The following is a 22,488-nucleotide window of genomic DNA, read 5'->3' on the forward strand; positions in this document are numbered from 1 at the left end:
AAACAGAAGAGGAGACATTACAACTGATATCACAGAAATATAAAGGATCATAAGAGACTACTAAGAACAATTATACACCAACAAATTAGACAACCTGGAAGAAATAGATAAATTGCCAGACACTCACAACCTACTGAGACCAAATGATAAAGAAACAGAAAATTTGAACAGACCAATAATGAGTGAGGAGATTGAATAAAGAACCTCCCAACAAAGAAAAGTCCAGGACCAGATAATTTCACTAGTGAATCCTACCAAACATTTGAAGAATTAATGAATTTTGAATTAATTTAAAGAATTAATGCATTTTTTTCAAACTCTCCTCCAAAAAATGAAAAGGAGGGAACACTTCCAAACTCATGATACAGTGTTAGCATTACCCTAATACCAAAGTCAGATAAGGACACTATATGAAAAAAACTACAGGCCAATATCCCTGACAAATGTCGACGTAAAAATTATCAACAAAATACTAGCAAACCGAATTCAACAGCACAATAAAAAGATCATATTCCATGATCAAGTGGAATTCAAGGAATGGCTCAATATTTGCAAATTATTAAATGCAATACATCACATTAATAGAATGAAAGATAAAAATCATATGATCAGCTCAATAGATGTGGAAAAAGCATTTGACAAAATTCAACATCCTTTCATAATAAAAACTCTCAATTTGAGTATAGAAGGAACATACCTCAACATAATAAAGGCCATATATGACAAGCCCACAGCTAACATCATACTCAATGGTGAAAGGTTGAAAGTGTTTCCTCTAAGATCAGGAACAAGACATAGGCACCCTCTCTTAGTACTTCTATCCAATATAGTACTGGAAGTCCTACCCAGACTAGTCAGGCAAGAAAAAGAAATAAAAAGCATCCAAATCAGAAAGGAGGAAGTAAAATTTTCTCTGTTTGCAGATGACATGATCTTATACATAGAAAACTTTAAATTTTTTTCTAAGTGTTAAAGCAGAAATTTATTAAAATCTATTTATATAGTGTTTTACATACAAAAAAAATATAGAGTCCTCAACATTCAGGCAATCAACTCTATTCTCAAAAGTGCTTTGTGAGAAGACAGATTTCTTTGCTTCCCCCCTAAAAAGATACTTCTGTTTATACTCTTAAAAATGATGCATTTATTACACCACTTCTCATAAGAACAGTCTGGCTAAGATCACAAAACTTCTGCAGAGAATGAAGAGATATTAGGAGAGAATCTTCTCCAGAATGCAATGCCTCATCACAGAGGTGTAGTGCAAGAGATACATAAAATAGTAGCTGCATCAGAGGAGTGTATGTACACCCAGCAAGTGGGCCATGAGAAAAGCCTGAGGCCCAGCAGGGTGGCCCCTAGCCACAAAGCATGGCCAGCTGGGATGCATGGCCTCCAGGGCCTCTTCCTCCTCTTCATCTTCTGAGGTGGCCGTCACTCCTGGAGATTCAGGTTCCATAACAGCATTGGTCACTTTACTAGGTGCTTTGTCCAAGGCCCCTGCTGTAATTTCAAACAGAATTTTGTCAATTTCCATTTCTGCTGCTTTTTCCATTTCTTCTTGATCATCTATGCTTTCAAAAGTCTTCTCTAACATCTCTCCATGTTCCCAGCCTTCTTCATCTCTTTGGACAATGCCTGCATTTATTAATCTATTTATTTTATCTGCATTCTATAATCTATTTATCTGAACTGGATTTATGTAATCTTCACAAGACTCTGAATAGCCTTCATCACTTCTGTGCTCTTCTACAGGAACCAGCCTCTCACAAGACCACAAGCTGGTTCTTCATCCCTGTGAGCACAGAATTCATGTGAGCTTTGGATGCGTAAAGCTTGCTCACAGCCTTCCTTGACCTGATCTCCTCTTTGGCCAGAACTACACAGATATCCTTCTGGGCCTTCTTAGCAGCATCTTTCAGAGATAGTTTTAGTTTTTCTACTTCTCTTTGAATGTTCCATATTTGCCTGTCAGCAACTCTCATTTCTTTTCTTAATCAATATGCAAAAATTGGTTGCATTTCTATATACTAACAACAAACTATCTGAAAAAGAAATAAAGAAAACAATTCCATTTAATAGCATCAAAAAGAATAAAAATACTTAGGAATAAACTTAACCAAAGAGGTGAAAGATCTGTATACTGAAAAGTATAAAACATTGATGTAAGATATCGAAGACACAAACAAATAAAAAGATATTCTATATTCATGGGCTGGAAGAATTAATATTGTTAAAATGTCCATACTACTGAAAGCAATCTACAGATTTAATGCAATCCCTACCAAGATTTTAATGACATTTTAAAAACAGAAATAGAAAAAGAAATCCTGAAATTTGTGTGGAACCACATGAGAGACCCTGAATAACCAAAGCGATCTTGAGAAAGAAGAACAAAAGCAGGATGCACACTTACAGGTTTCAAGCTATATTACCTATAGTAAGCAAAACAGTATGGTACTGGAATTAAAAGCAGACACACAGACCAGTGGAACAGAATTGAGAACCCAAAAATAAACTCATGCATTTACGTCAACCAGTATTTGTCAAGGGAGCTAAGAATACTCAGAGAATAAGATAGTCTCTTCAATAATGAAACTACACCCTTACCTTACACTACTCACAAAAATTAACTTGAAATGGATTAAGACTTAAATGTAATATCTGAAACTACAGAAGTCCTAGAAGAAAAAATGGAGGTAAGCTCTTTGACATTGGTCTTGGCAATAATTTTCTTGGGTTTGACACCTAAAGCACAAGCAACAAAAGCAAAAATAAACGAGTGGGACTATATCAAACTAAAAAGCCTCTGCACAGCAAAAGAAATAATTAATAATATGAAAAGGCAACCTACAGAATGGGAGAAATATTTGCAAACCATATATCTGATAAGGGGTTAATATCCAAAATATAGTAGAAGTTCATACAACTGAATAACAAAAAAAAACCCCAAACCAAAACTAAAACCCCAAATAACCTAATTAAATATAGTCAAAGGACCTGAATAGGCATTTTACCAAAGAAGATATACAAATGGCCAACAGGTACATGGAAAGGTGCTCAACATCATTAATCATCAGGGAAATGCAAATCAAATCCACAGTGAGATATCACCTCACACCTGTTAGAATGGCTATCATCAAAAAGACAAGAGATAACAAGTATTGGCAAGGATGTGGACGAAAGGGATCCCCTGTGCATTGTTGGTGGGAGTGTAAACTGGTGCAGTATGGGAGAGTACCAAGTTTCCTCAAAAAATTAAAAATAGAACTATCATACGATCCAGAAATTCCACTTTCGGGTACATGTCCAAAGGAAATGAAATCACTATCTCAAAGAGATATCTATACTCCATGTTCAAAGCAGTGTTATTCACAATAGCCAAGGTATGCAAGCAACATAAGTGTCTGTCAATGGATGAATGGAAAAAAATGTAATATAGATAGATAGATAGACAAATAGATACAGATATATATAATGGAATATTATTCAGTCATAAAAAAGAAGGAAATCATGCCATTTGCAACAACATGGATGAAAGTTGAGGGTATTATGCTCAGTGAATAAGTCAGAAAAAGATAAATACTATATAAGCTCACTTATATGTAGAGTCTTAAAAAAAACAAGCTCATAAAAACAGAGATTGGTGGTTGGCAGGGATTGAGGGAGGTGGGATGGGATGGATGAAGGTGGTCAAAGGATACAAATTTCCAGTTTTGAAATGAATGATTTCTGGGGATCTAACGTACAGCAGGATGACAAAACAGTACTGTATTGTATACTTGAAAGTTTCTAAGAGTCAGTCTTTAAAGTTCTACACACACACACACACACACACACATACACACACACACACAAGGTAACTATGTGAGGTGATGGATGTGTTAACCAACCTTATTGGTATAATCATTTTGAAATATACACATATATCAAATCCAATCATCACAAATGTACACCTTAAACTTACACATTATATGTCAGTTATATCACAATAAAAATGGTAAAAAATTCAAGCAAATATGAACAAGGAAAAAAAGAAAACAATAATAATAAGGCAAGAAAGCAGGAGATATGTTCCATATAAGTCTGTAATTCTTCCAGGACAAAGGGACAGAAGCCAGAGAACTTCCCCTTCCTTTCCCCTACCGTGACACAAATAAAATATTATAATTTATCTCCTCTAGGAGACCAGAGAATTGCTGTCTCCACAGGAACTGGATTCCCCACTAATCTCTGAGACTGTACATTTTTGTAACTATTCTGAACAAATCATTGAATTAATTTCCTTACAAGAAAACTAAATTACTAATATTACCAAAATGTTCTCCCTCACTGGAAAATTCCCTTGATTCTAGTGTTTGGGTTTATATGACTTCATTTGGAGTTGGTTTTAGGAGACATGATTTTTTGTTAAAAGGAAATATTCAGTACTAAAGTTGGTCTAAGTGTTCTACTCCCTGTAGGCCAATATAAGCATTGTTTTTTTGTTCTTGAGTTCTCCCTCTCATATTTTTTTCATGCTCTGCTTTCATAGTGCTACTTTCCATATAACATTTCTCATGTTTAAAAAAGTTTACAGACTTTTCAAGATAAATGCTGTGCCCCCCTCCCCACAAATACAAACCCTGGGACTCAGATGGCTCATTTGGGGTTAACTTCTCAGCACCATACAGAAAGCCAAAGTTTTACAAACAGCCTCTGGCTTTACAGTCTTATCTGAGCACATTACAGGAAATCGAGCTTGCAGATACTTAAAGCCTCTCATGCCCCCACACCCCCATCCCCGTCTTCGTCTACTGGGGCTGCCGTAACAAAATATCACAGACTGTATGACTTAAACAACAGGAGCTTATTTTCTCAGAGTTTTGGAGACAGGGTAGTCCAAAATCAAGGTTCCGGTTCCTGCTGAGAGCTCTCTCCTGGCTTGTAGATGGCTGCCTTCGTGCTGTGTTCTCACATGGGGAAGAGAGAAAGAGAATGAGCTCTCTGGTATTGCTTCTTATTAGGACACTAATCCTCTTGGATGGATCAGGGCTCCATCCACCTTTATGACCTGACTTAACTTTAATTACTTCCTTATTCCAATTATAGGCACATTGGGGATTAGGCCTTCAACATATGACTTTGGGGGGACACGATTCTGTCTATAGCATCCCCCCAAAACACTATAAAGTTAAAATGGACAAAACCCCACAACAGATGTCCATTTCTTTAAGTCAATTACCCAGTGGCAGAAATTCACTATGAAAAAGAATTAGCAAGTTATATCATCCGCCACTACTCCTTCTGCCACTCAGTAGGTTGAAAACAATTTCAATTTCTCTTGTGTTTCAAAGCACTTTAGGAGAATTCTTTTGCTATGTCGAGTCTAACTCTACAACCTGGGCACCTGACACTGCCTGGGAACTTCAGAATAGGCTAGATAGGCTCCTTCTACCCACAAGGAACACTTCCCTCTCCATTGGAACAGCTAAAAACCTCTTCATGAGACAAGATCTGTCCTTGGGTGCCTGCCATTTTCTCTCTTCTCTGGGGGCCAGAGTGTGCCATGCTTCTTTCTCCCAGGCTCAAGTTTCCACTTTCATCTTTCCTGCAATGGTTCTCGATGTTGGAGGCCATCTGATCCCTCTGCAAAGTGCTAACCAAGAGCTGGCTACCTGGTCCACCACAACCACTGCTCCTTGGCCTCTCAACTCTGTGTAACATATTGGCTGCCAGCCTCTTCCGGCAGGCATGGTGGCAGCCTTGCCTCCCTCTGTGTGGGCTGCCTTGCAGGTAGAGCTGTAATAGGCTTAGGTTTAGGAGGAGTTCTCCATCTTGGTGTGATCACTGCAGAGTGGCGGTGCCTGGTGTGGACACAGGCAGTGCCACTGAATGCCTGCAAACTCCCCATCTTCTATAATCCTCCTGTCTGCAAGGGCAGAAGCCTCCAGGGAGCTGAGAAAATCTGAACACCTGAGATGTGATTGGATGATGAGAGAGTCTGGCTGTCTTTCACTCCTTCTTCCAGGCTAAAGGGAACTGCCTGTTGGGGCTTTTCCTTTGGTGTCTTGAATGGGGTTGCTCACAGAACCAACAGTGTCATCAGTCCTCTTTCACTGTAATTCTGTGGACCTTCTTCTCCCCCGCATTGGGGGATATAAACCTATGCTCAGGATATGGTAGTTAGAATGTCTTGGGTCACTACTAGACCCTTCTCTGAAAAGTGCACACTATAAAGGAGCAGGAAGCATGAAGAAATATGAGAACTTACTATGTAAAGATGCTTTCATTCTTCTTCTTACTGCTTCTATACAAACACAACATATACACACTCAACAGTTTCTATCTCCACCATCAAATTAGTCTCATATCTTTCCTTCTTTCTTCCTTTCCTCCCTCTTCTCTTCTCTCCCTCCTTCTCACCCTCCTTCCCTCTCTCTCCTTCCTTCCTTTCTTATTTCCTTCTTTCCTCCCTCCTTTCCTTCCTCCTTTCCTCCTTTCCTTCCTTCCATGGCCTCAGACCAATCACCAAGTGCTTGCTCTACATGCTATAATTTACTTGCTTTGAATAAGTTTTACTAAAATTATACCCATACAAAAATGGTTGATGCCAAGTGTTGAACCAAATGTTGAGCCAAGAATTAAAATGCAGTCAGTTAAAAAGCACCTTAAGTGGACATTCCCCGAATTCAATGTTTTCTTTCTTTTTAAAGCCACACATTACTTTTATTTTTTTTATATCTTTATTGGAGTATAATTGCTTTACAATGATGTGTTAGTTTCTGCTGTACAACAAAGTGAAGCAGCTATATATATACATACATCCCCATATCCCCTCCCTCTGGAGCCTCCCTCCTACCCTCCCTATCCCACCCCTTCTATGTCGTCATAAACCATCAAGCTGATCTCCCTGTGCTATGAAGCAGCTTCCCATTAGCCATCCATTTTACATTTGGTAGTGTATATATGTCAGTGCTACTCTCTCACTTCGTCCCAGCTTCCCCTTCCCCCCCATGACCTCAAGTCCGTTCTCTACATCTGCGTCTTTATTCCTGCCCTGTCACTAGGTTCATCAGTACCGTTTTTTTAGATTCCATATATGTGCATTAGCATCCGGTATTTCTTTTTCTCTTTCTGACTTACTTCACTCTGTATGACAGACTCTAGGTCCATCCACCTCATTAGAAATAACAATTTTGTTGCCTTTTATGGCTGAGTAATATTCCATTGCATATATGTGCCACATCTTCTTTATCCATTCATCTGTTGATGGACATTTAGGTTGCTTCCATGTCCTGGCTATTTTAAATAGTGCTACAATGAACATTGTGGTACATGTATATTTTTGAGTTATGGTTTTCTCAGGGTGTATGTCCAGTAGTGGGATTTCTGGGTCATATGGTAATTCTATTTTTAGTTTTTTAAGGAACCTCCATACTGTTCTCCATAGTGGCTGTATCAGTTTACATTCCCTCCGACAGTGCAGGAGGGTTCCCTTTTCTCCATACCGTCTCCAGCATTTATTGTTTGTAGATTTTTTGATGACGGCCATTCTGACTGGTGTGAGGTGATACCTCATTGTGGTTTTGATTTGCATTTCTCTAATGATTAGTGATGTTGAGCATCTTTTCATGTGTTTGTTGGCAATCTGTATGTCTACTTTGGAGAAATGTCTATTTAGGTCTTCTGCCCATTTTTGGATTGGGTTTTTTGTTTTTGTGATATTGAGCTGCATGAGCTGCTTGTATATTTTGGAGACTAATCCTTTTCAGGATTATTTTCTCTCATTCTGAGGGTTGTCTTTTCATCTTGTTTGGATTGGAAGAATCAACATTGTGAAAATGACTATACTACCCAAAGCAATCTACAGATTCAATGCAATCCCTATCAAATTACCAATTGCATTTTTCACAGAACTAGAACAAAAAATTTTATAATTTGTATGGAAACACAAAAGACCCCGAATAGCCAAAGCAATCTTGAGAAAGAAAAACAGAGCTGGAGGAATCAGGCTCCCTGACTTCAGACTATACTACAAAGCTACAGTAATCAAGACAGTATGGTACCGGCACAAAAACAGAAATATAGATCAATGGAACAGGATAGAAAGCCCGGAGATAAACCCATGCACATATGATCACCTTATCTTTGACAACGGAGGCAAGAATATACAATGGAGAAAAGATAGCCTCTTCAATAAGTGGTGCTGGGAAAAATGGACAGCTACATGTAAAAGAATGAAATTAGAACACTCCCTAACACCATACACAAAAATAAACTCAAAATGGATTAAAGACCTAAATGTAAGGCCAGACACTATAAAACTCTTAGAGGAAAACATAGGCAGAACACTCTATGACATAAATCACAGCAAGATCCTTTTTGACCCACCTCCTAGAGAAATGGAAATAAAAACAAAAATAAACAAATGGGACCTAATGAAACTTAAAAGCTTTTGCATAGCAAAGGAAGCCACACATTACTTTTAAATTGAGTCTAGTGCCTGCACGTGGTTTAATGGGCTCTGAGTCCTTCAGCCTGGGTGGAATTCAGCTCCACCACTTCTAACTCTATGACCTTGAACAAAAGGCTATTATTTCTTCACCTCTGAAAATGGTGATAATAATGCTATCTCATTAAGCTACTGTGAGGATAATATTAATCAACACATATAAAGCAGTTATAAAAGGACCTGACATCTCTCAAGTGTTTAACAAATATTATATATTATCATTAAATTAGTCTTAAGTTTTTATTGAATACTTATTATGTGCCTAGAACTTTGCTAGGCAGGTGAGGTGTGGGAACAAACTAATTATTGTTTAATGACCTTTCTTACTGAATTGATTGACTAGGTAGATGTTTCAGAGCCCTATGAACAAGGCCTTGCAGGGCACCCATTATGTATGCCAACTGTGAGGCATGTGACACCAGAGTTTGAGACGCCATTGTCATGACTAGTAGCTGTCATCTTGAGCATCTGTGATTTCTTCCGATTTCATTTGACTCCTTATGAAAACCTGATAGAGACCACTGTGCAATAATCTTCCTCATGAAGCAACAATGGGATGTACTTATAAAGAATAATGGATTTGAATATATCTACACCTTCCCATTATTTTCAAGGACAGCCTTGATCCCTTCCATCTTTTCAAGTTATGGCCAGGAGGAAGATCACTTCACCCAGCCTGCTCAAAGTGTACCCCTTGTGCACTGGTATAGGTAAGTAGGAAAGCAATAAATGCCTGTTGAATGAAACCATTAGGCTCCCAGGCCAACTGAGGTAACACATTTTCAAACACACCAGGAAATTGCTTCTGTGTCCCATCGCTCCCCCAGGTAGATGGCTCACATGCTTGCTGCCTTCTCTGGTAGAAATCCTCTTGCATTCCCTCAGTGACTGCCTCAATACACAGCAAGAAGTGCAGTCCAGGCAGCATTCAGGCCCAACCTTGGTTCTGCTCAGAAACAGTCCCACCAGCACACCTGCTACCTCCTCACTGGTATCAGCTCATCAGAACGACTGCTTACCAATAGGCCATTGGGCTCTCAAGGGTTTGGAAAAATGAATAGTAACTTCTTCTTCTTCTTTTTTTTGCTTTAAAATTAAATTCTCCACTTTTTTTTTTTTATGATTACAAACCAGTTACTTTATGTTACTACCTTGTGTTTTCACAATTGTTTTTGAATGAAAGATTCTTTAAATTCTATAGTTCTTCACAATTTTCAAAAGTTTCACATAGATTTCATATAATCCCGTAACAACCCTTTTTTTGCCCCTACCCCTATATTGTCCCTCCCCCCTTCCCTCTCCCCTCTGGTAATCACTAGTTTGTTCTCTCTATCTGTGAGTCAGCTTCTTTTTTTGTTTTATTCACTAGTTTGTTGTATTTTTTAGATTCCACATATAATTGATGTCATACAGTATTTGTCTTTCTCTGACTCAGTAGCTTCTTATTTCAAAAATATTTGGGACTCTTGGTCAGAGAATCATGTTGAAACATGTTTTGACAGAGCCTCTCTATGCAATTACCCTTCCTTCCCACTGAAACAAGCATTCCTCACATATGCTGAGTTCTGCAGATTCACAGAGCACTTCAAAATCAATTATTTCATCTTCACAACCACCATGTACCTTAAGCAAGATATATATATCAATAATAATGATAATAATAATATTAATAATAAAAACTTTTATTGAGAGCTTCCTTGGTGCCAGTTACTGCACCAAGTGCTTTATATGGATTAGCTTAGTTGTCATAACAACAACTCTGATTATTCCTGTTAAAAGATGAGGAAACCAAAGCTCAGAGAAAGTAAGTGACTTGTCCATTTTACAGACCCAGAACCAGGCTCCCCAAGGCCCTTTCTAAGGTACCATGCTGTTTCTCAGCATCTCCAAGTCACCCATGGGGTCTGAGACCACTTTGGTGCCACTTTGGGGGATCACTGTCCCAGCCTAGAAGAAGTCAGTCGCAGTGGTCTATCAGTTGTGCCTGCAGGCCATGGTTTGTGCACACACACAAAGATATCTCATAACCAAAGGCAAAGGGCATGATCCTAGTTGGAAATGACTAAGGGATCCTTTGCCTCTGAGGCGAGAGCTCAAATCTACAACTAGTAGCGCCAGTTCCACTGGCGTGCTGTCTACATAATGCAAACCATGGTATTTGGCAATGGCTCTTAAACTTGGCACACTCCACACTCCTCCTGGACCCAAGAGATAACATAACCAAATGTTTTCTGGGGTTGTAAGAAATGAGTGTTTTGCAGGTAGGAAGAAATACAAGCATCATCCCTATGGGAGCTCGCTCCATCCAATCCCAAGGGCAAAATCGCTCACTCTCCGCCGGCCCTTCGAAAGGTTAAATGTGAGCAAGGGCCCAGATAAATGGTCACAATGCAAACAAAGTCATGTAAATAAATGCATCTCTGATCGACGCAGGCTGGTGATGCCAAATATGCCATCTGCACCATTTCTCATGATGAGATTAATTTTTTTTTTCCTGCATGTCCCAAGCAGTGAGAAGATGACCATCCTTATGCAGACCAAGGCATGCCTCATTTGACACTCTTGGAAATTTTTTTAAAATTTCAGATTCACAGAGAATTAGTAGCATTTGTGTTTTTCTAGGTAAGGTTGAAGTTGGAAGAAAGAAATCTCACTAGAAAGTAACAGGGCACATGTCCAGGGCCTGAGAAGGTACTTGCCATGTACTGTGATTTTTAGAGGGTCTAGTTACATCTGCAATCTGAGATTCCTCACCTTGCCCACTCACTCATTCACTTGACAAAAGCATTATTTGCATCTAATTATGTTTAGAGCAGTGTTAAGCATTATGGATGCAAAGGTAAGTAAAATATGGTGCTTGCCTTAGAGGGACATTCCTTGTGCTATGAGAATTTGCTTGGCACGATTTATGGATAACTTCTTAAAAAATAAAAATTAAGAGCCTGTACTCAGAATCACATGTAGAGCTTCTTATAAACACAAGTGACCAGGTTTTACTCTTCCAATTACTAATCTATCTAAGGTAGGCCTTGGGCATCTGTTTTATTTAAAAAAATGAAACAAAAATGAAACTTCTAGGTCAAAAGTCAGCAAACATTTTCTGCAAAGAACCAAATAGTAAAATTTTCAGTCTTGTGGGTCATACAGTTGCAACTCTTCACCCCTGACATTGCAGCCTGGAAGCAGTTATAGACAATTTGAGAATACGAGTGTGTGGCTGTGTTCCAGTAGAACTTTATTATTACAAAAACAGGCAGCATGCTGGATTTAGCCTGTGGGCTATAGTTTTCCACCTCCCATTCTAGATGATTCTTATGGGCAATAGCCTTAAGATCTGCTTGTCTAGAAAATATTGTGACTTTGGAGGGTGTGTGACAGGCACTGCCATAGATATGAAATGGAGTAATGCTGCTTTTCCCACCTACATCACAGTACAGAAAACTATATTTTTAGCATTCCTTCAATGCAGTCTTTGTAGGCTTACATTGAATCTGATCAGACACTTTTCAAAGATCTATACTTAAGTGCCATTCTCGCTGGAGGTAGGGAGTTTTACTAGATACACAGTTTAAACCAAGAAGTCAATCTACCTACATTCTAAGTTTTTCTAAAAGATCGGAAAAAAAATAGATATTTTTGTAATTATTAGATGTATCACTGCATCTTATGGTCTGGAATAGAAAAATATATATATCTCCTGGAAGAAAGTTCTTAAATTCAAAGAATAGGTCTAAGCTCTTAATTTATACATTTTTATATTTGATAGACAAGGAAAATAAACAAACTTTTGAATATAAACTCTTTGATGTTCTTTCAGTTCTAAGATCTTGAAATACTCTTAGTGTTTATTAAAGGGCAAATTCACTTCAAGAAATATTTATGAAATAACAGCTTTGGAGCTAGTATTCCAACTCTTGCATAATACACAATTTTGTGGGAGAAACAACAACAAAAATACCTATAGTGTGAGTGGTAGTTGCTATAGTAGGGGGATCACAGCTATAGGGGTGAATAGTTCTTCTTGAGTGGGACTAGGGTGGAGGAGGCGGAAGGAGAAGAGAGCACCAGGGGAGTTCAGGAAAAGCCATAGAGATGAAGAGGCATTTGAGTTGGGCACTGAAGGATAAGTAGGAGCTCTCCATGCAGGCAAAGGGCAAAGGAGGGAGTGTTCTTTGAGCGAGGACACAGTGAAAGGAAAAGCACTTCTGTTTAAGGAGTGATGTCTAGGCTACTCTGACTTGAGTCCAAGGTGTCTGGAGATGATGGATGAAAAGGAAAAAACACAGCCTGGGGGGTGGTCTGGGGTCAGAGAGTGAAGGCACGGTTGATAATGCTAAAGTTTTGGGATTTCTTTTAATAGGCCAGGGGAAACCGTTTGTTTACATTTTAAAGCAAGGAACTGACCTAATCTTATTTGAGTTTTAGAAAGGTTATACTGGGCTAAGAGCAGACTGGGCCTTGAGCCTGTCAAAATGTTCATAATTTGCCCCCAAAACAGGGGTGGTGGAATCTTTCCCCAGGAAGTTAAACAAATTCCCCAAATGCCAGGATCCTAGGGAAATGTATCCAGGGAGCAGGCCCTTATCCCCCCACTCCCTCTAGGAGAGGGCAGGGTACCCACCTGGGGCCAGGGCTCAGCTCTGTTGCCTACCTCACTGATAGCCACGCATGGAGAAAAATGTTACAAAGCAAGGAAAACAAGTAAACCAGCCAAAAAAAAAAAAAAAAAACCTCTTCCGTACTCTGAGAAAGAGACTTTTTAAACACAAGACTCTTTCCTGTTAGAAAGACAGAAGCTGTGGTCCTTGCTCTCTCTCCATTCAAGCCCACTCACCTCCACAAATGTAGGCAGTTTGTGGATAAAAATGCATTCGCGGGCTTCCCTGGTGGCGCAGTGGTTGAGAATCTGCCTGCCAATGCAGGGGATACGGGTTCGAGCCCTGGTCTGGGAGGATCCCATATGCCGCGGAGGAACTGGGCCCGTGAGCCACAGCTACTGAGCCTGCGCGTCTGGAGCCTGTGCTCCGCAACAAGAGAGGCCGCGATAGTGAGAGGCCCGCGCACCGCGATGAAGAGTGGTCCCCGCTCTCCGCAACTGGAGAAAGCCCTCGCACAGAAACGAAGACCCAACACAGCCAAAAATAAATAAATAAATAAATAAATATTAAAAAAAAAAAAAATGCATTCGCCACCAATGCTTCTGTCAGGCACAGGCTTCACTGTTTTTCAACCTTTATGTTTTCAACACCCTCATTAACATAACATGCCCTTAGCTGCAGGTATGATGCAAACACTCCACTGTCCAGTGGTGTCTTAAATAAATACTTTTGTTCTCTTGACTATCTATCCTGCCCGTGTTTAGCCCCCGAGTCAGAAGCCGATGGCTCCCCATTTCCCCTCTGCACGCAGCACATTTAGCTCCTTCAGCGGGCAGCTGCCCCCCCGCCACACCTTTCCGAGGGCCTCCATCACTCTCTGTATGTCCTTCACTCTCCATCTCAGAGTCATGGGACTCAAAGAGGCTGCCAAAGCAGGGACCCCTCTGCTGAGAAGGAGGGCCAGGTGAGCAAAGTTCTGAGTGGAAACCTGCACAATCCTGGCAGGCAGGCAGGCAGGCAGGCAGGCACTTAATTAGGGCTTTTAAAGAGATTCTTCCAATGAGCATTCATCGACCATTTGCTGTGCCTGCTACAAAATCCTAACAAGGCTCAGCAGCAATAAGAATCTGCTCTGCAGCGTCCACTGCTTTATCACGGAAGCCAAGAGGTTTTTCTAAAAACACACAACGGGAAGAATAAAACCCTTCCAGGCCACATTTAGCACCCGGGTCAGCAGTGTGGTCTCAGCAGAGGAAAAACAACGGGTCCTGGGCCAGAGAGCAAGCCGCTGGTCTAAGGAGAGACAAGACCCACAGAAGTATGTGCTCACTTGACTTTATTTCTGGTCATAAAACAGCCGATTACTTTACTAGGATAAAACAGCAATTTTTTTCTATTCTGCTTTCACAATCATCTTTCTTCCCTGTTTCTAAAATTGATTTCATTCCCATTTAGCTATGAGCCAAACACAACCCTCAGTCCACTGTTTCCCAGTTCATTTTCCATCACGTCATTTTATTTCAGCTTTAGAACCCAAATCCTTGTTTACATGTAAATAACTCAGTGTGATTTCCACTTATTTAAAAACAAATAAGAGACCACTAATCATCAATTGCTTTACCATTTACAGCAAAAGATCCTATTCCCATTGATCATTTTTTGTTATTAAAACATCATTTTTAGCTCTTTTTCTCTCAAGGACTGGGTTTGGGTAATTGAGCTTTGAAGAAAGATTGAAAACTTTTTGGATCTAAATTGAGGGGAAAAACCTGAAATGTTAAGTACTAAGTTGTAGTCCTCTATTGCCCTTATCTTTAATAATGGAAATACAGTTTAGTGCACCATGCAAAAGAGCATCCTTATATTTTTCAATTGCAAGTGTCCAATTATGCACAAGGGTCAAGGCAAAATTGATCTGAAGGAGCTCAATTTTAAAATCATTAAAAAAAATTCAGGACAAAGGATGCCGTAGTATTAAGCTAAAATGTTTAAAAACGAAAAGTATTATGCATGCCGCATGGCGGAAGATCAGATTTTTGTTAATGCAAGTTTTAAATGCTGATTAATCCTCTTGAGAGTCAGTTTCCCAAAGCATTGGACTGTATTCAAGTCTTTTTCAAAACGGCACATCACTTCCATTATTCTGAATATTAATTGAACAACGTTATAACTAAGGATACAAAGCAAGATTTAAAACATGATTACAGCTGTCAGTGCTTACATCTAAATAAGTCATTGGAAATTCAAGCTTAGAAGAAAAAAATGGTGTAAATCGGTCTTAGAACAGTGAAGCTCTCTCTTAGCTTTTTCAAAAATAAATTTGCTGTTTAGGACTCAAGAAAGCTTTACCTGTGACTTGGTCTTAATATATTTATCTGGGCAATTCTCAATCAGAAATCAGAGTTATGTTTTGACTTGAAATTTGGGACAATGTCAAGGACATTTTCTTTGTGGGAGAAGGAAAGGAAGAGCCAAAGAATATTATTAGTTCATAGAATTTTCCCATTTCCTTATTTTATATTTCTGTTTCAGTCTCTTGTCTATACTCAAAAATCAAAGAATTAACCAAATTTAAGCAAATAAGATATTACTATGGTTTCAAAACAACTCATTAAGCTCAGAGTCAAGCAATGGCAAGTAACTAATGATTTATTTTCACAATCATCAATTGTCTAAATTCAACTTCTTTTATCTCCCAAATCCAGTTTGGGGATAGCTAAAATCCCCATTTCCCCACCAGAAGCAGTGTAAAATATTGGCTTCTATTACAACCTTGGGGAATTTTAGTTTAGTTTAGTTTTGTTTCCTTAAATGGTTGCTGCGTATTCGAGTGATAGCTCTTTGTTCAAAAGGATGCAAAAGCCACTCTCACGTCTAATTCTAGTGAGATAAATGACATTATGAAGGGAATATTAAAAATTTACAGCCCTTTTTACTAAGTTTATTTGTCAGCCAAACATGCTAAATATTGCATAGCACACACACAAAAGCATGCCATCCTGACGATGAAAAAGATATGAGCAAATAATGATGCAGTGATAACAAGTCTGATGGAGTTTGCATATCTCTGTTGCTGTTTGGCATGTCATTTAATTGCATTGCGCCAAACCAGCAGAATCACACAATATGTTAGTGTAAAGGGTCCACAGTTTAAGTGGAAAATCTAGAAGTGTTAACTATACACTGTCTAATTATACAACCCTACTGTCCCGGAATGTGATTTCAGAAACCATTTCTGACATATGGGAAAAGGGTAGAACAGCTGGTCATTAAGGTTTTCTCAAGACTATTTAGCAACACACTTGAATGTAATTAAAGTGAGACACTAAATACTGCACTTGTGGTACAATGTATTTTTAATTTTTATGGCACGTGGTAAAAGTAAATAGATGCAAAGCATTCAAGTTTCTCCGTTCGACATCCAGCTTGTCAAAGATGCAGTGACTGTTTGGCTGATTGCAAGCCGGGTCCTGGTGTAAGTCACAGACATCCATTTGGGATGTTTAAGGCTGCCTTAAAGGGGCTGAATTCGGCAATATTCAGAGGGACGTCTAATTGGAATCCCCGACAATTCATGAGATGAATTCGTTCATTTATTTATTCATTCATTCATCAAACACGACCTGGAATAATTTTAGATGATAAAGACATTAGCCCTGCCCCGAGTTGCCCACAGCTTATGATGCTTAAAATACAGAGTGATGCAAGGTGATTAAAGGGTACTATGGAGCGCCAAGAAGGGGCATCTGGCCCAAACCGGTGATGTCCAGCAAAGCCCCCTAAATTGGAATCATCTTAGGAAAGTAGAAAATAAGGGAGAGAGGGATAAGACGTAGAGCAGGACAATCTAAGCAGAGGGAGCAGATTATGCAAAGGCTTGGAAATGAGAATATTGTATAATAAGAATATAATCTTTACATTTATTGAACACTTATAACATCCTGGCACTGGGCTAAGTCCTTCACACATATTATCTCATTTAATCCTCTCAGAAGCGCTGTGTGGTAAGTACTGTGGTCTATACTTTACAGATGAGGAAACTAACAGAATAGTTCACGGCAAAGCAGTTTGTGGGTGACTGAACCAGGATTCAAACCCAGGTTTGTCTGAGTCCCAAATCAAACTTTTCTCCATATTGCCTTCCCTCAACTGACAGAAAAACAGCATGTCTATTTAGTTTTTAAAGAACTTAGTGTATAAACTCATTAGTCCTTATTAAAGCCCTATGATTAAGAGAAAGGAAAAGACAAGCTACAGAGTGGGAGAAAATATTTGCAAATCACATGTCTAATAAAGGACTTATATCCAGAATATATAAAGAACACTCAAAACTCAACAGTAAGAAAATAAATCACCCAATTAAGTAGCTGAGCAAAAGATTTGACAGACACTTCTACAAAGAAAAAATATAATGCTAATTAAGCACATGAAAAAATGCTTACCGTCATTAGCCATTAGGGAAATGCAAATTAAAACTACAAAAAAATACCATTACATTCCTATTAGAATGGCTAAAATAATAAAAAATCATGACAATACCAAGTGCTATCAAAGATGTGGAGCAACTGGAACTCCTACACATTGCTGATGGGAGTGCAAGATTGTACAGCCACTCTGGAAAATTTTGGCAGTTTCTTATAAAGTTAAACATACACTTACCACATGATCCAGCAAATCTACTTCTAGGTATTTATCTCAGAGAAATGAAAACCTATGTGAGTATTTAGAGAAGGATTATTCATAATCTTTGAAAACTAGAAACAATACAAATGTCCTTCAACAAATGAATTGGCAAACTGTGTCACATCTGTGCGATGGAATGCTGCTCAGCCATGAAAAGGAATGAACTAGTATACACAACCAACATGGATGAATGTCAAAGGCATTATGTTGAAGAAAGGAGACAGTCTCAAAAGGGTACACACTCTATGACATTCTGAAAAAGGAAATCTCATAGGAACAGTTGTCATGGGTTAAGAGTTGGGGGATAGTTTGACTACAAAGGGAATTTTTAGGGGGAGGAAACTTTTCTGTATCCTGGTTGTGGTTGTGGGTATATAAATGCATGCATCAAGACTCATAGAACTACACACCAAAAAAAAAGTCAATTTTACTGCATAAAAATTTTTAAAAAACCCTATGCGGTAGATGTCTTAGTTTGGGTTCCCCCAAAACAAACCCTGAGATAAGAAATTAGGGACTAGGAATTTATTTGCAAAGTGAGCCCAGGAATCATAAGTGAAGAAATGGGGAAAGTGAGACAGAGGAGGGAGAAAAGTAAAAAAAGTTGCATTATTGAGTGGGTTTCCATGGTGGGCGGCTTCAGCTCAATCACACTGAGAATCTTCTGAGAAACCATGTGGAGTATGTCTCAGAATTGCTCCACCTGTAGGCATGTTTCATTTGGTTGGGGCTGAAGTTGCCCTTGGAGCATAAACTCTTATGCTTCTAGGTTGTGTAAGTGCCTTTGAATGCCCGTAGGCAAAGAAGAGGAAAGACCTAGGTCCTTGAGGTGGGAAGATGTCACCTGCCTATTGCAGCTGCTCGTGAATTCTGGTGGGCTGAGGAGTAAGGGAAGTCAATCGACAGCATCTGCTAATGAGGTATTAGTAATAGATGCTCTATACATTTGGTTTTGCAATAAAGTGGGGGAAATTTGTCAGATGATTAAAATAAATACATGCAATGTTGATAATAAGAACTCTAGTCATTTGGGAAAATACTTACAATATGCCAGGTACCACGTTAGACTTGCCAGACTTCTCCTTATTCTATCATCTGATTCTTCCAACAGCCCTATGAGATAAACATCAATACCCCCACTTTACAAGCAAGGAAATTGAGGCTCAAAGAAGTTAAGTAGCTTCCCCAAGTATGCGTGCGTGCACACACACACACACACACACATAACTGAGTGATAAGATCAACTTAGAAGCCCATAGTTTTTCCATCATGCTTGGTTGGGCCTACTTTGATTTATGTTGATACATAACATTACAGAAGATATAATAATTCTGAGAAAACAGTGCATAGCATGAGGAATTATGAATTGTGATTAAAAAGCCAGGTCTAAGTCACTCCAGGGTTGAGCCCTACTTGTGGGAATACTCAGCCCTTCTATTTCTGGGTAACTGTGGGCATTTCATTGTTCATTAGAATCTTCAATAGATAGTGGCTGAGAAAAAAAAAAAACTCAAACCAATTCACTTTACTCCTTACAGAGATGTCTAGAAATGGTGAAACTTTGGCTAATAAGAAATTGAAAATTGGCTGTGGATAATAATCATCTGTGCAACTGCTATCTTCTTATTAGCATAAATGACCAAGCGATGCTCTAGCTATGAGCATTGATCCTGTAGCTTCAGCCTCCTTACCACCACTGTGGAACTATACCTTTCATTTTCCTTACTGCTTCTTAATGGGCAGTCCTTCAACCCGGAAGATGACTTTGCTGCAAAAGGACATGAACTTGGAGTTGTTTTCCACTGTAGGAAGAATAGAATTATAGACTCATCAACATTCCCTTACTCTCTCCCAATTGTCATCTCTATTCTCATCACAGTAGCTGGACACAGTTAAAGGATATAGACTTTTGGCCAGAGAACAAAAGAAAGATAAGAGACCCACGTGGGCACTGAACCCCTGACCTCATTAGCATTGTTTTCTCACCACCTCTGCTAACAGAGAGCCCAATTACGAACACTGAATCAAAGAGGGAGGTCACCTCTTCACCTGGAGCCAAGAAAAGCCTACGACAGCTGGTTTTTAAGAAGGGAATGCTTCTCCAGTCAAATAACCACAGTACGAACATCCACAAGCAATTTCTAAGCATCTTCCATCCTTGCATGGCTCAGTATAACAAGAAGTGCTGTCAATGTGGTTTGCAGTCTGGGAGGTGATGAAGGCTTTGGGAGCATCACGCTAGGATGGATGTGATGGAGTATGCTGGGTGTACCTTCTTACAAAGACTCTCACGAGTGAACCAACTTGAATCTTCTGCAGTTGTAATCCCCCAATCTTGGTCCCCTCTTTGAAACCCTTCCATACAGTCTTTTTTTTTTTTTTAACTTTTTATTTCATATTGGAGTATAGCCGATTAACAATGTTGTGGTAGTTTCAGGTGCACAGCAAAGGGACTCAGCCATACATAAACATGTATCCATTCTCCCCCAGACTCCCCTCTTATCCAGGCTGCCACATAACATTGAGCAGTGTTCCCTGTGCTATACGGTAGCTCCTTGTTTGTTCCACACTGTGAGTCTTGACACTCGAAGCTCTGCCTAACTTCTTTTGACTGTCCACTGAGGGATCTGTGGCAGAGATAGTTCCACAGTGGGTTTTACAATTGAAATGACTCATTACTCCATGACATTATAGAGATTCTTCAAAGCGGTTCTTAAACTGCTGATTACAACTTAATTGTTCTGAAAGGTAGCGAATTTGTACGATTTGTGTCTCTGTGTGCATGAGTATATGCATGTATATAGTTGTTTAGGAATTTTTTTAGAATATAACTTGAGTTACATCTAATTAGTTGTATTCCATTTTTTGAAAACTTAAGTTATTTCAATAAGCTCCTGGGATGCAATGACTGAATAGTTCAGTCAAGGCATGATGCTAATAAAACCAAAGATGACTCAATTCCCAGATCAGTGACAGGGCTTTTTAATAGCCATGGGCCATAGCTCTAGGCAGAGCCAACCAGCTCATACATGGTGTGATTTACATAATGAGAACAAGGAGAGAGAGAGCATGGACAGTTCATTGCAGAAACACCTTCTCTACTGGAAAAAAAAATACAGCCAATTCTGATGACAGTGGTTTAGCTTTATATTGTTCTCATATACTAAGGGCGGCACTACTTAATGAATTAGAAGACATATGCCCAGAAGCTAGAGTTGGCCCATCCAAAGGTGAATTCTTGTTCTAGACTCCAAATTGCGGTTATGTTTCAGAATATATTTTACTTTATAGAAGATTTTTGACCCTAAGGATTTGGCTGCTAACTCTTCCTTCTCCTCTACTCTACTCTTCCCAGCACCAGACAACAATGAACTTCCCCCCCCATTTCCCACCAAGCCTATGCATATAATTTACAGGCATACCTCGGAGATATTGTGGGCTCAGTTCCAGGCCACCACAGTAAAGGGAATAATACAATAAAGCAAGGCACACCAATTTTTTGATTTCCCAGTGTGTATAAAAGTTACATTTATACTATACTGTGGTCTGTTAATTATACAATAGCATTATGTCTAAAAAAACAGTGCACATATCTTAATTAAAAATACTTTATTTCTAACCATCATCTGAGCCTGTAGTGAGTCATAATTTTTTGCTGGTGGTGGGTCTTGCCTCAGTGTTGATGGCTGCTGACTAATCAGGGTGGTAGTTGCTGAAGGTTGGGAAGATTGTGGCAGTTTCTTAAAATAAGATGACAATGAGGTTTGCTGCATCAATTGACTCTTCCTTTTCATGAACGATTTCTCTGTAGTGTGCAATGGGATTGGATAGCATTTACCCACAGTAAAACTGCTTTCAGAATTGGGGTTGGTCCTCTCAAACCCTGATGCTGCTTTATCATCCAAGTGTATGTAATATTCTAAATCCTTCGCTGTCATTTCAACTATCTTCACAGCATCTTCACCAGGAGTAGATTTCATCTCAAGAAATCACTTTCTTTGCTCATCCATAAGAAGCAACTCCTCATCTATTCAAGTTTTATCATGAGATTGCAGCAATTCAGTCATATCTTCAGGCTCCACTTCTAATTCTAGTTCTCTTGGCATTTCGACTATATTTGTCATTACTTCCTCCACTGAAGTCTTGAACCCCTCCAAGTCATATATGAGTGTTGGAATCAACTTCTTCTAAACTCCTGTTAATGTTGATATTGTGACCTCTTCCCATGAATTATGAATGTTCTTCATAGAATCTAGAATGTTGGATCCTTTCCAGAAGGTTTTCAACTGACTTTACCCAGAGCTGTTGGAAGAGTCACTATCTATGGCAGCTATAGCCTTATGAAATTTATTTCTTAAATAGTAAGACGTGAAAGTCAAAATTACTCCTTGATCCATGGGCAGCAGAATGGACATTGTGTCAGCAGGCATGAAAACAACATTCATCTCATTGTACATTCCATCAGAGCTTTTTTTTTTTTTTTAGATTGATTGATTGATTGATTGATTGATTGATTGCTATGTTGGGTCTTCGTTTCTGTGCTAGGGCTTTCTCTAGTTGTGGCAAGCGGGGGCCACTCTTCATCGCGGTGCGCGGACCTCTCACTATCACGGCCTCTCTTGTTGCGGAACACAGGCTCCAGACGCGCAGGCTCAGTAATTGTGGCTCACGGGCCCAGTTGCTCCGCGGCATGTGGGATCTCCCCAGACCAGG

The 22,488-nt window shown here is 39.3% G+C and overlaps 1 pseudogene; it reads right to left on the reverse strand.

The window, feature by feature from the left end:
- Nucleotides 1–1,291: 1,291 nt before the first annotated feature.
- On the reverse strand, nt 1,292–21,713 carry LOC133086982 (charged multivesicular body protein 3-like; annotated as a pseudogene).
- Between the last annotated feature and the right edge of the window lie 775 nt (nt 21,714–22,488).

This window comes from Eubalaena glacialis, chromosome 3 (assembly GCF_028564815.1).
Source record: "Eubalaena glacialis isolate mEubGla1 chromosome 3, mEubGla1.1.hap2.+ XY, whole genome shotgun sequence".
NCBI lineage: Eukaryota > Metazoa > Chordata > Mammalia > Artiodactyla > Balaenidae > Eubalaena > Eubalaena glacialis.